This window comes from Tachysurus vachellii, chromosome 6 (genome assembly GCF_030014155.1).
Source record: "Tachysurus vachellii isolate PV-2020 chromosome 6, HZAU_Pvac_v1, whole genome shotgun sequence".
NCBI lineage: Eukaryota > Metazoa > Chordata > Actinopteri > Siluriformes > Bagridae > Tachysurus > Tachysurus vachellii.
The window spans coordinates 11,140,328-11,154,760 of NC_083465.1; the positions used below are offsets into that span (position 1 = coordinate 11,140,328).

A 14,433-nucleotide genomic window follows, 5' to 3' on the forward strand; every position below is an offset into this window, starting at 1 on the left:
TCAACTGAGCAGGGTGAATACCTCAGAGTTTCCATTTCCATCCTCGCATCAAACCGGCATTGGATTACTTCGGGAAAAAAAACAAAAACAAAACACACTTCTCAGTAACTGCCGTCCCATCATGTTTATAAATCACATCCGATCGAGTAACACGAGACGGCTTGGAAATCAGATTTAAGCCACATATCCGCTGTGCATCGGAACAACGAATTATCACGTCTAATCAGATCTGTTGGTTTCTGTCATGCGCCGTCTCCACGGTCGATCGAGAACACGCTGTATCGGGTCGAGATAAAAAGCAGAACCGAGCTCAAAGTGGCAGCCATCAAATATAAGCCTGATAGGCCGTTATTTATTTATTTAGTCAGAGTCTGACTCAATTCAATCGTGTGGAACCTTACGCATGTGAATTAAGTCAACTCAATGAGCGTTTTTATTTTATTTTATTATATCTGTTTCCCATTCCCATATGTAAGTAGCTTGTTAAAGTTGCTCTAACTCTCAAATGATTAATTACGTCTACGATTTTTAACTTTATTTAGCCTTCTATATACATTTTGTGTTTACTGCAGTTGTGGTTCAAGTGGTTAAAGCTCTAAGTTATTAATCAGAGGGTCAGGGTTCAAGCCCCAACACCTCCAAGCTGCCACAAGGCCCTTAAACCTTCTCTGTTTCCAAAGCTTGGATTGGAGAAGAAAAGAATTCCACAGTACTATAACATGTACGATCCTGCTTGGAGTACCCAATCACATGTGCTTAGGCTGACATTTATATGGCATATAAAACTGATATATTTTAGATGTTTGGCGTTTATGGGTGGTCTCATCACTGAAAATTGAGTCATCAACGTACCTCTCTCAAAACCCCAATATAATACTATAAATAATACTATGAACACCAAAAAGCTGTTTCGGCTTCAGCAAACGTCAGGCACACTGACAATCCACAATAAAAATGAACATACAGCAAACAAACATTTAGAATCTTGCCAAAACTTGGCCAGTTTGCCGGGTTTGTTGGTGTTTCAGTACTGTATGTTAGAAGGCTGTATACATCTCAGGAAGCGAAAAACTTTCAGTCAGCCAAGATTAAGGCTGAGAGGAAACCGGGCGACTTACACACTGAACACACAAATAAGCTAGACTGAGAGATGCTGTTCATTAAACAATTATTTGCATGATAGTGCACTTTTTACAAGGGAAAAATGAAAGATAAAAACCAAATGTTACGTACTTCTTCATAGCTGTATTTTTTTTAATCAAGGCTTATAGTTACTGTTGTACATACAATGTACATAATGCACACACGTGCACAGCATATATAATTATATTTTCTTAGACATATTGTACTGGCACATATTCCTATGAACATACTATTCTTATGCACATACAACCTGAAATAGCTTTATTTATTGTACATATACTTACATATTTATCTGCATCTCTATCTATCTATCTATCTATCTATCTATCTATCTATCTATCTATCTATCTATCTATCTATCTATCTACAGTTAACTTCCCTATAAACTGTTTGTGGTTTATATGCTGTTTATATGTGCAGCTTTTTGTTCACGTGTTGCTCACGCCATGCATGTTTATTTCTTACTTTGATTTAGATTTTAAATCCAATCAAATTCCCATTTTCTTCCTCCAAGGTGTTATTTCAGCATATTCTATTACGCATATCGAGTTCCACATCAAGTCACAGCAAAATAGGAAACAGGGTCGAGGTCTGAGCCGAGCGCTCTTTCTCAGTCCTAGACGATATTCATTTCCTTTGATTTGTCTGCAGTGAAATTTCACACAAGCCGCACAGTCAACTTGACGGCGTGCTCCGTGTAGCCGAGGACGGTTACAACAACGTGAGAAAATTCACTCCGGCTTCTACACTGTCTGTGGTAAAGCACGAAATCTGCAGCTCACTTACCGAGCTGGAGATGAATGCACCACGCTGTTTACACTGCACCAGAAAACCAAGCTCGCGAACCAGAATGGAGGAAATGAAAAAGTTCTGAATGAACACTACAGGATGTGGATGTCTGAGGTCTCGCAGGAGTTCCGCTCATCTGCTGCAGATGGATTTCAAAACACAGACGCCTCTCGTACACTCGTGCTCAACCTTCCCTTTCTCTCTGTCTCTCTCTATACTCGATTGAAATAAAAGCAGAACTGTTTCTGTTTCGAAAAAAAGAAGTCATTTAATGTTTGCATTGTCACATCGGGTTTGTCATTTCAGAACACATGCAAAAGAGTTTCAGTACATGATTTATTTACCTACATAGCATGCAGTTCTAAATTGCTCTAAACAAATAAATCAGCCCTTGTTTGACCTGCAAATGATTAACCTCTATGCTGTCAGTTCTACACTGAGACTGATCATGCAAAATGTTTATATCTGAATTGGAACAGATCAATGCTCACTGCTCCAATGTGCTTCCAGTTGTATAAGACATACAAGCAAGACTAGACTCCACGTACTCTTATAGCACAGAATCCTGAACAGGATTAATTCTGAAATGAGCTGAGAAAAGTTTCTCATTGCAGATGATATTAGTTCAGTAGTCAAGGCACCGATCGGGGATTCGGACATTTAATCGGCTTAAAGTGCACTAAAACATTCACTCCTTAGAAAATCCCTCAATGCACTGCAAAAAACAGAGAGAAAAGATGTTTAAAAATAACGTCTTTATACTTTTATATTTTTAAAAAAAGTGTTTTTTATGTAATGTCTAAAATATAGTAAAACAAAAACATTCAATTAAAAATGTTAATATTTTACAGCTATAAATTTTACCAAGCTGCTTTTAAAAAGATATCCCAAAACCTGTAATATCTCAGAAAAGTGTTGCATCATTTATCACAGTATAAGGAGCTAATACATTATTATGACCCTGCCCTATTTGGTGTCCAGATACATAATTCATTCATCCATCTTTGGTAACCACTGGTGGATCTGGAGGATATGTGGATAATATGGGGCACAAGTTGAGAGAATTTACCCTAGATGGGATACAAGGTCCATTGTAGAGTACCACACACACTCACGGTTACATTTATTCATGCTTATGGGCAGTCTAGCAGATCCGGTTCACAGAGGAAACACATACAGTACAAACACAGAGATTGGTTACTTGTTACAGTTAGAAATAATGGATAATAAAAGGCAGAGTCAGATATTGTGATAATCAGAAAAATAAATATATAAAAACTATCGATGTAACTAGAATATCTTCTCTGAGCAGGGGTCAAAAAAGGTCAGAGTTACATCCATACAATACCAAATACACCGCACTGTTTACTCAGTATGCTTGTTTTCCTCTCTCGCTCTCTCTCTCTCTCTCAATGCTGTAGCAAACTTCCCAGCTAAGACATTGCCATGTGTACAGCCCTAATTCCAAGCAGTGTTCAGGGTGATAAGAGCAGCCCGATCTCATTTCCCAGGCTCTAAAAACACACTATAATAAAGCAACATAAGTGACCACAGTGCGACAAAAATATAAAATAATTGATGTTACTAACAAAAATTGTTCATGATGAATATGAACTAATTTGGGACGCAACGTCATGAATGAGTACACACACACACACACACACACACACACACACACACACCAAAACAACTCCAGCAGCACAGCTAGCCCAGGTTATTTATCCACCATCCTGTACATTTATTCACTGCTTTATTTGCTTATTGTAAACCTAACGGTGTTGCACATGCCAAATTATATATTCTGTGCAGAAGAATGTCAAAAAAAAAGGTCTTATTGTAAAGATTAAAATCAGGATCTGGATGTGTGCATATGATCCCATCCGGATGCTAATTGTTATTGTTGTCTCGACGAGGTGTAACAGAGCAAGAACTCACACTGGAGATGTCGATTTAGTCACCGAAACGAACTGCTTTAAAGGATGCAGGCTTTATATTCTGCAGGAAGGAAACACGTATATACACGTAAACATTTACACGCGTGCGCGCGCGCTAGGCCAAAAACAAGCGACTCTTTTCCGCGCTCGCGCGCAGCATCACAGTGCAGCAGCATCCTCGGTGTGTGTGTGTGTGTGTGTGTGTGTGTTGAAGGATGGCTGCTCACAACATACATCACTGCTAGCGTTGTGCAGAAAGCACCATGGACTGCGTGTCTCCGTCTATAATCACAGTTAACGGTGCTGTTCTGATCCCCGGGTTTGTTTTGGTTGTTTTTAGTCTTTCTGACACGCTACAACGCGCTAAGGACAAGGAACAAAGCTTTCACTGCAGTCGAGCCCAAACCAAATAATGGTAGCTACTGACCAAAGCAGAGCGCGATGGTGCCGCGACCCCCCGCCAGCCGTCGCCGTGCCTTCTGTCCGCTCTCGTGCGCCGCCGAGAAGGTTGTTGACTTTCAGGAACACTGGTGACGTCACAACCAGCCCGTTCTCTGACCGTCTCACATCCCGTCCACGCGAGGTCCAGCTGGCCACGCCCACCTCTGCCTCCTCTCTGAAGTCTCGCGAGATCCTACACGCCGATAAGAGACGCGTGTCTATGGCACCTCTGCTTGACGTTATCATTAATAACACGTGCGACTGTTTGCTCACCCGCAGGTTTATTATTTTTATTAGGTTGTTTTGAATTATTCGCGTATTTATTAAAGAATAAATGTGGACTAATATTATTTGGAGAGTGTTTGATGGGAGGAGGGGGCTGTGATTTACTCTCCTGGTCATTAATTCATTTCTGACATTAATTAACAGCTAATCAACACTTGGATTAATTAACCTTAAATAGTCCTACATACCTTATATATATATGCATATACATATATACTTTTTTTCTTAAATGAATTACAGGTTTAATATTATGATATCAGATTATTTTTGGTTGTATGCCAATAATCTCACTGACATTTTGTTTCCCTGTATCAGAGTTATTAGCATGTTATCTTAATATCTGTGGTTGCATGTGTTCCTTTAATATTTCAATACCGATTGCCCTTTCATGTTTGTTATGTGTTTTCATGTCCACTTCCTGCTATGAGTTTTATGGATTCTCATTGCTTTCAGTTTCTTTGCAATAATTCATTTGGTACATTTACGTGTTCATTTCCAGCATTTGGCAGACGCTCTTATCCAGAGCGACTTACATTATCTAATTATTTTATATATATATATATATATACACACACACACACACACAACTGAGGGTTAAGGGCCCAGCAGGGTAAGGGGCCCAACAGTAACAGCTTGGTGGACCTCAGATCAAACTCACAACCTTCCGCTTGGTAGCCCAACACCTTAACACCAGGCTACCACATCCCACATTTGGTAAACTGTTTTTTTTTTTTTGTTTGTTTGTTTTTTAGAAAAGCTCACAACAAAAGTATCTTAATATAATATATCGCAAGCAATGCAAAGCATAACTTTTCCAGACTATGGTGTGTCTGTGTGTGTGTGTGTGTGTGTGTGCAACAGTCTCACCTGAGGACCGCTGAAATTTGATCCTAGTCTATGTATGACACTGTTTTTAAGCAGCCTGCCCCAGGCTTATGCTGTAGCTCAGCCCCAACTGCACCAGATGGCAAGGGGAGGTGCAGTGAAGGTGAGGAGAAGTCCAGGCACTGTGACCCAGGTGGAGACCCACATACACACACATAGACAGGACGGCAGCCGTGCCAGGCTTATGCCCTTTCACCTCTCCATCATCTGCCCAAATGTTTAGAGGGAGAGTATACCTGCCCCGGGGGCAATATGTATATGTATAGGAACTGGGTTAGACATAAGGGCACATGGGTACATGTCTGTGGTCTGTGTGGGTACACATGTTTCTCTATATACACATGTGCTCAAGTTCAAGCACTTGAACCCAAGTGCCACTGAACCATTCAATAACTGAAAACTTCAGTGCATCTAAACTTTTGTAGGAGTATTTAGGAGATCATTATGTCAATTTTTTGGTAAACACCACAACTCCATTATTGTGTCATTGCCCTCTGTCACTGTGGGGCAACATTAGCCAGTTGAATGCAGCTAAGTGAACCAGAATGGGCAGCTCAGGCCTTATGTTTCCCCATATGAAAAGTAAAGCTGTCCTGCACACCTTTGACTGGGGCTGCAGCTGCTCCGTGTCCTCTCACATGGCCGCTCTGCTTACAGCTGTCCCTATTCCACACCGGAGTTCTCTCTCTATCCAGGACCGCATACCAAGGGGCCACGATGTCCACTCACTCAGATACACATAAAGGTCTCAGGCAGACCTCCTGAGCTCCTGTGTCATTCTGCAATATTCCTGGGGTTCAGCTGGAGGGGCAAGAGGTAGCCATCAAGGTAGTTGTGTGGCTAGGGGTTTGCCATGAAGGATACAGGAGCGATGGTATATAGCCTTGCTGCCCCAGATGATATAGAATATGTGCACGTTCCAAGTTTTCCTTCTGGAGTGTGTGTGTGTGTTCAAGGCCCTTTATGTATGTAATGATGTTATGTAGAGGAATGTTTTTCTTAGTTCCTCTTTCCACATTGCAGCAACGAACAGAGCCAATAATAAACTAATGTGTGTGTGTGTTTACAGTATAGAATGACTTCCATTATTGATAGCATTTTTCCTGATTTAAAATGTAAGCTCATTATAGCACTGTGTACAATATTTGTAAATGAATAATGATATGCAGGTTATAACAAAGCAGAACAACAGTGCAGAAAAATCCATCCATTTTCTGTACAGCTTACCTTACAAAGGGTCAGTGGAGCCTAACCCAGGTGACAAGGCTGGGGAAACCCTGGACAGGTTGCCATCCCATTACAGAGCACAATCACACACACACACACATATAACCCTAGTTACCTATCTCATTATGGCTGTAATCTGTCTCTGTCTACTAATAAGTCATCATGTACATGTTGTCTAACAGGCCTATCATACTGATTTATGATTGCATTTTTGCTGAATGGCTGCCAACACATCATCACATCCTCAGAGAGTACATGAATATTTGTGCAGTCTCGGCGCTAGATATAAATCAGGACTGCACAACCGCCTATGCTATAAGGACACGTCTACACGGTTTGATTTGTTTCCATCTTTTAGTCCAAGCTCATCTCAAAGTACAATTAAAAAGTCAGTAAGTGTAGACGTGTATGATATGGAAAAGGTCACTTGTGCTCTGTGTCATCTGACAAAATTATGGGCCCAGGTGTGTGCACGGTGTGTGTTTTTTAACCCCATGTCAAGTTTCAAGTATGGTTCAGTGTGTGTATGCATGTTTTAAGCCATGTCTGTGGGGTATATTTAGACCCACACAATGTTTTCCCTCTTATCTAAGAAAGAATCCAGTAGCTGTACCATGCTTCACTACTGACGAAAAATCCATTGACCTAAACCTGTGCAAATATACGTATATAACTATAGTGGCAGGATTTTCTGAACAGATTTTGACTACATTCTTCAGTGGTTGCATTGCTCTTGTTTTCTGGTGGGAGAATATAAATAATTTACCTATAGTTCACACTTTTACTACAGAACAGATTTGCACGCTCATTTAATGGCATTTTCATATTAGACACCTATTGCAACAAGGCCTTAATATTCCAGCACATTTGCCTGCATGTGGTAAGCAGTTATTTTATCAACATTCTCTAAAAATCTGCAACCCAAGAGCCATGAATTAGTTTCTTAAAGTGTATGGCATGTGTCAGAAATCACACAAACTCAAATTCTACTGTATGTGAATGTGTATTTGTACTTGTATATGGCTAGAATAACTATAAATATAAATCTCTATCATATATCTATCTAAGGATGATTAGGATGCTATTACATTGAGATCCAGAGATTGTACCAGCTCTAGTTGTGTTCCGCTTCATGAAGATTTTTGGACCATCAGTGAGACGAGGTCAACCCTGTAAGGATCCTGAGGCATCTAGATATGTATCAGTTCCAGATAGAATCCACTTCATATGGATGCAGGCGTTCAAAGAGAAGATGCCAAATACATGTGGTCTTTGAGAACAATATCCATCTAATCAATACACAATTGTCAGATTGTATAAGACTCTAGAAGGGACATTATTCATAATAACACTCGCTGGTGTTTATAATAATTTATAATCAAACCCTCTGGTGTCCTCTAAAGGTTTCTCCCTCTGCCATTTAAGGGTGTTTTCTTGTCACAGTCACCTCAGTAACCTCAAGATTGTTCATTGGGGATTAATACAAACACATTAAAATATAAGTCTAATATTTATCTTGAACCTTTGTATAATATTAATCTTTGTATAATATTAAACTTTTTGTATTATCTTTCTTATGTTCTGTAAAGCTGCTTTGAGACAATGTCCATTGTAAAATGCGCTATACAAATAAAACTGAAATGAATTGAATCAAATTGAACACTGCAGCAGATATTTGCAAAAATAAAAGTAAAAAAAAAATCAGAGCAAGAGAACCAAGAAAATGCTTAGATGCTTGTGAAATAGTAGTGTACATTCATTAGTCTGAAAAATATTATTTTGATTGTTTCACTATTAATATAAGAACATACTATACCTTTTGTCTATTTTGTCACGTATGATTACAATTGTTATAACATCTCTTATCGAGGCAGGGCTTGACTCAGACATCTGACTTGAGGGGAAAAGGAAAGAGTGTGCAATTTTTTGCACTCCAGCAGCTGTTCTGCTATTGTGGAACTTATCCTAGAGCATAGACAATGACTTGGTTTGAAATAAATTTATACATTTCTTTATTGTGAATTTGAAGTATATAATGTCTTGAATATTTAATATTAAATACAGGCGAGTTTAAAGTTTCTCAGAGAAATCTCAGGAGGATTGAAAGCTAGTTTTCAGGCTAGCTATTATTAGAGAAAATTAGCAGCATGAAAAACAAACACAATTTTTGTCTAATTATCGAGTTACAATAACAGTCATCTTTTCAATCTGAAATTTGCAACAACAAGAAAAATTAACACAATACTACAAGTTAAAGAGCTTTAAACATGTTCAGTAAATGCTGTGCTAGGCGATAACAGTTTTGCTCACAGTTTGCGCTCTCTGCTGTGCTTCTTGTGTGACACGGTGGCCTCTGGCAGGTTCTCTGGATGAGGAAGGCAATCTCTCACTGCCCTGAGCCAATGCAGCTGTTCCTAGGGTATGACATCTGGGCCTGACAGATCGCCATGGCGCCAGCGGTGTCCACACGCACACACATCCACACACACACACACAAACACACACACACACAGCATTCAACACTCACACAGCACACAGCCACACCCCTCTCACATCCTCCTCTTCCAGATGCATACTGAGGTGCCACGGGGTGCCATCCAATCTCATCACGGTCAGGCCTCACAGCCAACACTCTGCTTCTGCGAGCCAAACCATATGTCAAGGTCATAGCTGGGTAAAACAGGGCTGTAGCGTAGCATATCTGAGATGCAGAAGAAGCTCAAAGTGTGAGATGTGGGCAAAAGTGTTCAATATTAATAAGAACATGAATCAGAAGTTAATACAAATAGGAATACAAAATAACAAAGCTTGCTGTTATTGGAAATTAAGGAAAATACATGGCAGGGTCATGTCTGTGCTGTGGGGAAAAAGCTAATCACCTAAGTTAAATACTTTCATTTAACACCATGTCTTGAAGTGTTTTTCCCCTTATACAACTAATTAACTATACGTTTTTACTTAATGAAAGGATTGGGGTGGGGGATGGAGGCTTAGTGGTTAGCACATTTGTCTCACACCTCTGGAGGTTTGATTGCCTCTTCTGCCCTGTGTATGGCATTTGCAGTGGTTTCCTTAAGGTACTACAGTTTCTTCCCTCACTCCAAAGACATGTGTTGTAAGCTGAAAGGTATCTCTAAATTGTCCAGTGTGTGTAATACTGAGTGTCCCTGGCCCCTAGTCAGCTGTATCAGACTTGAGAGAGATAATGTGTGGGATAGATTCTTGGGAAAGACACTGTGTAGGATATGGGGTAAAAAAGATGGATAGACAACATATTACTGATTTTATTTTATTCCAATTTTTTGACCTGCTTATGGTTACATTTAAGGTCATAATACATTCATTATCGCAATAAATAAATAAATGGGGGGGGGGGCACCGTGGCTTAGTGGTTAGCACGTTCGCCTCACACCTCCAGGGTTGGGGTTCGAGTCCCACCTCCACCTTGTGTGTGTGGAGTTTGCATGTTCTCCCCGTGCCTCGGGGGTTTCCTCCGGGTACTGGGGTTTCCTCCCCCGGTCCAAAGACATGCATGGTAGGTTGATTGGCATCTCTGGAAAATTGTCCCTAGTGTGTGATTGTGTGAGTGAATGAGAGTGTGTGTGTGTGCCCTGCGATGGGTTGGCACTCCGTCCAGGGTGTATCCTGCCTTGATGCCCGATGACGCCTGAGACAGGCACAGGCTCCCCGTGACCCGAGGTAGTTCGGATAAGCGGTAGAAGATGAATGAATGAATGAATATTCCACCAGCTTTCTCTCTGTTTAAGTTAACAAGACAAAAAAATCAGCTTGACATGTTATCAAGAAACCAAACATTAATTTGTCCTTAAGAAAGACTGTATTGTGGTGAAAAAAATTACTATTACAAAGCGCTGACCCCAAAAATCCTTCACTATATCAATCATTACATCAGTCCTGTTGTTATACAACATGTGTTTATTATTAACCTTGGATTATGTGGAGCATAATGAGTATGAGTCTTCACTGTGAGTAAAGTACTATGAGTCTGAATGAGTACTATGAGTCTGAATGAGTCTTTACTGTAGAAACAACAAAATACTGTACTAGAAGTAGCACACTAATACTAATACATACTATGAATTGAATTGAATTGAATTGAATTGAATTGAATTGAATTGAATTGAATTACAAGTAGCACTATTCTCAGATCTCATCGTACAGATTATTCAACACCATCTGACCAAACAGATTTGAGAATTCAAGTGTGCTGTAGAATAAAACAAAAAAATAAAAACATGATACATGCTCTCTGCTATCGTTTTTAATTCATTCTTAAGTAAAACATTCATCTCTGAGGTAACACAACTGGCAACAGCTGGAGTAAACAGCATTTGGTGAAGCTGATTTTGATTTCCCTGTAGGGCTAGCACACTGGACCCTTCACACTGGACCATGAGACTGAGAAAGCAGCATCTGGAAGCTACAGACTGTGTTTGGATTAGCACAACTGGATGAGTTCTCTCTGTTTTTTAGTGAAGTTTATTTTGGCTCATCCTGATGGAGCAGAGATAGTGGCTTAAAGCACTCCATGTCCATGGGGAGTTGAGAATCATCTCTAGTTAATCTTATTGAGTGACTTTGCTTGTTGTGCTCAACTCTATCTTCTGACAGGGATTTTGGTCACAATTCTTTTTGCTCAGTCACTGTGAATAAATGTAATGCTTTCTTGTCCAAAAGATAGATGAGTTTAAGAAATACACTAAAGTCTCTTTAATAGCTTTAAACCTCAAAGCTCTTTTCACTTTTGGAGAGCTCAATTGTTTGCTTTAGCCACTTGCTTTCATGTTGTGTATCTAAGAAGCACACAGATTTAAAAGTCAGTTAGACAGTAAATGTGTGATATGAAAGTATATACAGATGAAATATTTAATTTCAGACACTGTTGGCATTCATTGTGAGATGTTGGGGAAACTTTACACAGAATTTTAGTGGTTGAAGGTGACCCCTTCAAATTTTAGATGCCTATGAATAGCACTTGGGTATGGGTTTGGGTATTTTTGTTTTTACCCTAGTCAGCTAGGTAAAAACAAAAATACTTATAAAAAGACTAAAAATGTAAAAAATGTAATGGTAAAAGAGTTAAAGGGTATACTTATTTATATTACATTCATGTATTTAGATTTATAAAGGTTGTACTGTATACTATAACTATTTCAGAGTAAAGTCGAATTGGCTCAACACATCATTGGTGAAACTGAGGTAAGTGGAGTGAATGTTCTTCGTTAGCTTTAAAGGTGGATTTGATGTAATTGTGGCATTTGATGACTATTGCCAGAGAAAGGGCTGGAATTTGGGAATATGCCTAAAACTGGATATCAGTTAATTCTCATTATACATTAGTAATATTTGGCACACAGGTAATGTTATTGTGAAATTGTGCTGTGTGTATACTGATCCTCAATGTGGTATTGCCCTGGTCAACAGTGTTGACTGAAAATTCAGATTTAGCTTTGTCTTTCATGTCACTCATCTCTGTCTCTTCAAGTGGCTCCTAAAAGCAGCAACCCTGCAGAGGAACCTCATTTCTGCTACCTTTCTCGCAGCCTTTTACTCCCCACAGCTTCGGACCATTGGTGAGGTGAGGTACACATATAGATGGGTAAACACCAAATGAGTCACCATAGGCTGACAGAGTGGCTGTAACACCATCTGTTTGTCATTTCCCATTTCTCATTTTGAATCACTGTGAATAGGAACCGAGGTACTCAAACTCTTCTGCCAAAGTCTCTCCCCTTACCTTCCAACTCTTTTCCGGAAGAAAATCATGATCATGATCTTCCCTCCGAGGTGCTGATTTTCATCCCAGCAAGCTTCCCACTCAGCAGCAAAACATTCAGGTGGGTGTCAGAAATCTACTTCGAATGTTGTCAAAAGAATAACATCATCTGCAAATAACAGAAACGCTACCTGTAGCCATCCGTGATAGACATCTCTCCAACCTTGTCCTGATAGGACAATTTCAAACAAGAGACACAAAATAGATTGAGTCTAAACACCTAAGTTTAAATATTTTAAACTCACACCAAAAGCTCATGCACTCATACAGAGACTACATGAAGTAGCACCCCAAATACCCTGGATTCCTGTAGTAACTGCATACTTAATGCATAGATCTGCCTTCTGATAGGATAATGGTATCAAAAACGGTCCTGAAATGCCCATAGTTGTTTTAGTAGAATGCTTCAGGTCCAAGATTAGCCTCTATTCTTTGAGTTGTGAAACAAGCATAATTCTTACCTTTATAACAACTTTAAGCATAGACAGCTGTCTTTTCTTTATGACTGAATATATTCTTTCTGTGCTTTCAGCTCTACAGTAGACTACCAAGATGTTTGACAAGACAAACAGTGAATTCTTTCTTTTCATTGTATAAATACCATTGCTGACTTTGGAAAAACTAGATTTATATATATATATATATATATATATAAATACATATATACATATATATATATATATATATACATATATACATATATATTTAAAAGGTTCTGCTGTTATCTCTTTTAAGTGCTGCCTCACTAACAGAGCACACTGTTTCTTTTACACTATGTGTTCCTCAGGGATCGAGCTTTAGCCTGCTTCTATTTTTAATTGATATGCTTCCCCTAGGTCAAATCATTTGACGTCATGGTCTAAATATTCATTGCTACACCTGATGTGGAATCTACACCACAGCCGCCTACAAATATTGTATAAAACATTATATAAAACATTCATGTATTAAGGCTATGAAAAGTCCAGTTTTCTGAAGTTCACCTGTTGACCCTAAAACAGTGCAACTTTCTGTAGTGATTTTAAACCTTGGTTCTATGCTAGTTTTTGGACAATAATATGTTAGCGGTTGAACCCGAAATGGCAAAACTTTGTATATACTGTATTTGGCATTATAGTAGAACTCTGTGCATAAATCTGCACATTTGCAAGAAGGCAAGTGTATATATGGCATACACCAAGAAAACAGTACAAGACTTAATGACTGACCCCAGGAGGCTCTGTGGCTCTGTTAAGCTGTGGTGAAGATTTTGGTGTATGGATTGGGTTCACCATCTTATTTAAGCATGTTTTGTTGTGTGTGGTATTTATTTATTTTTTAATTTGTCACCCCTCATTATATCTGTTTTCTTATCTGTTAGTATTTCATTGGCTACATTAGAAGAAAGATCCTTCTTTTTCTGGCCAGTAGATGCACTATTGCACTGTGAGCTGTGAGAGGATATGCGGCCTGCATTATTCGGTCACCATCTGGATCACCAAGGCCAGTGTGCTCAGGCCACACTAAATGCTTCCCTGGGGAAAACCAGAGCAAAACAACCGTAAGTCAAGGCCCTGTGTTATCATGCCCATGGTTCCCCAGCTAAAGAGCTACACCATTGTGCCTCAGGTTAGTGAGAAGAGAGGGCAGTTGGAGCCTAAATATCAGATTTTCTAATAGTTCATACATCTTGAACATATATGGAGTAATAATAAAAGAGACTTCATAAAATAATCCCAAATAAATACCATGGATATTGATTTCAGTAATGCTGCACAGATTTTCCCCCATCTGTATGATATGCTTTTCAGTGTGTTAAAAAGAATACCAATTCATATAGACAGAATAGGCTTTCCCTCAACAAGGAGCCCAGCTTTCAAGAGTTTCCCCCAATTTCTGCCAAAAGCGTTAAAAGACACATCTGCAAGGCCCTCCTTAGACATCCCCACCACT

General features: G+C 39.3%; 1 protein-coding gene across 2 annotated transcripts in view; it reads right to left on the reverse strand.

Moving 5' to 3' along the window:
* The window catches only part of akt3a (v-akt murine thymoma viral oncogene homolog 3a), an 82,386-nt gene extending 77,917 nt beyond the window's left edge, over positions 1-4,469 (reverse strand). Inside the window, exon 1 of one of the 2 annotated variants that reach the window (XM_060872159.1) lies at positions 4,294-4,469. The gene's annotated coding sequence lies outside the window, so the exon portion shown is untranslated. Of the gene's footprint in view, positions 1-1,929; positions 2,088-4,293 lie in introns of those variants that run through there. The other variant, XM_060872160.1, reaches the window with a different exon arrangement.
* Between the last annotated feature and the right edge of the window lie 9,964 nt (positions 4,470-14,433).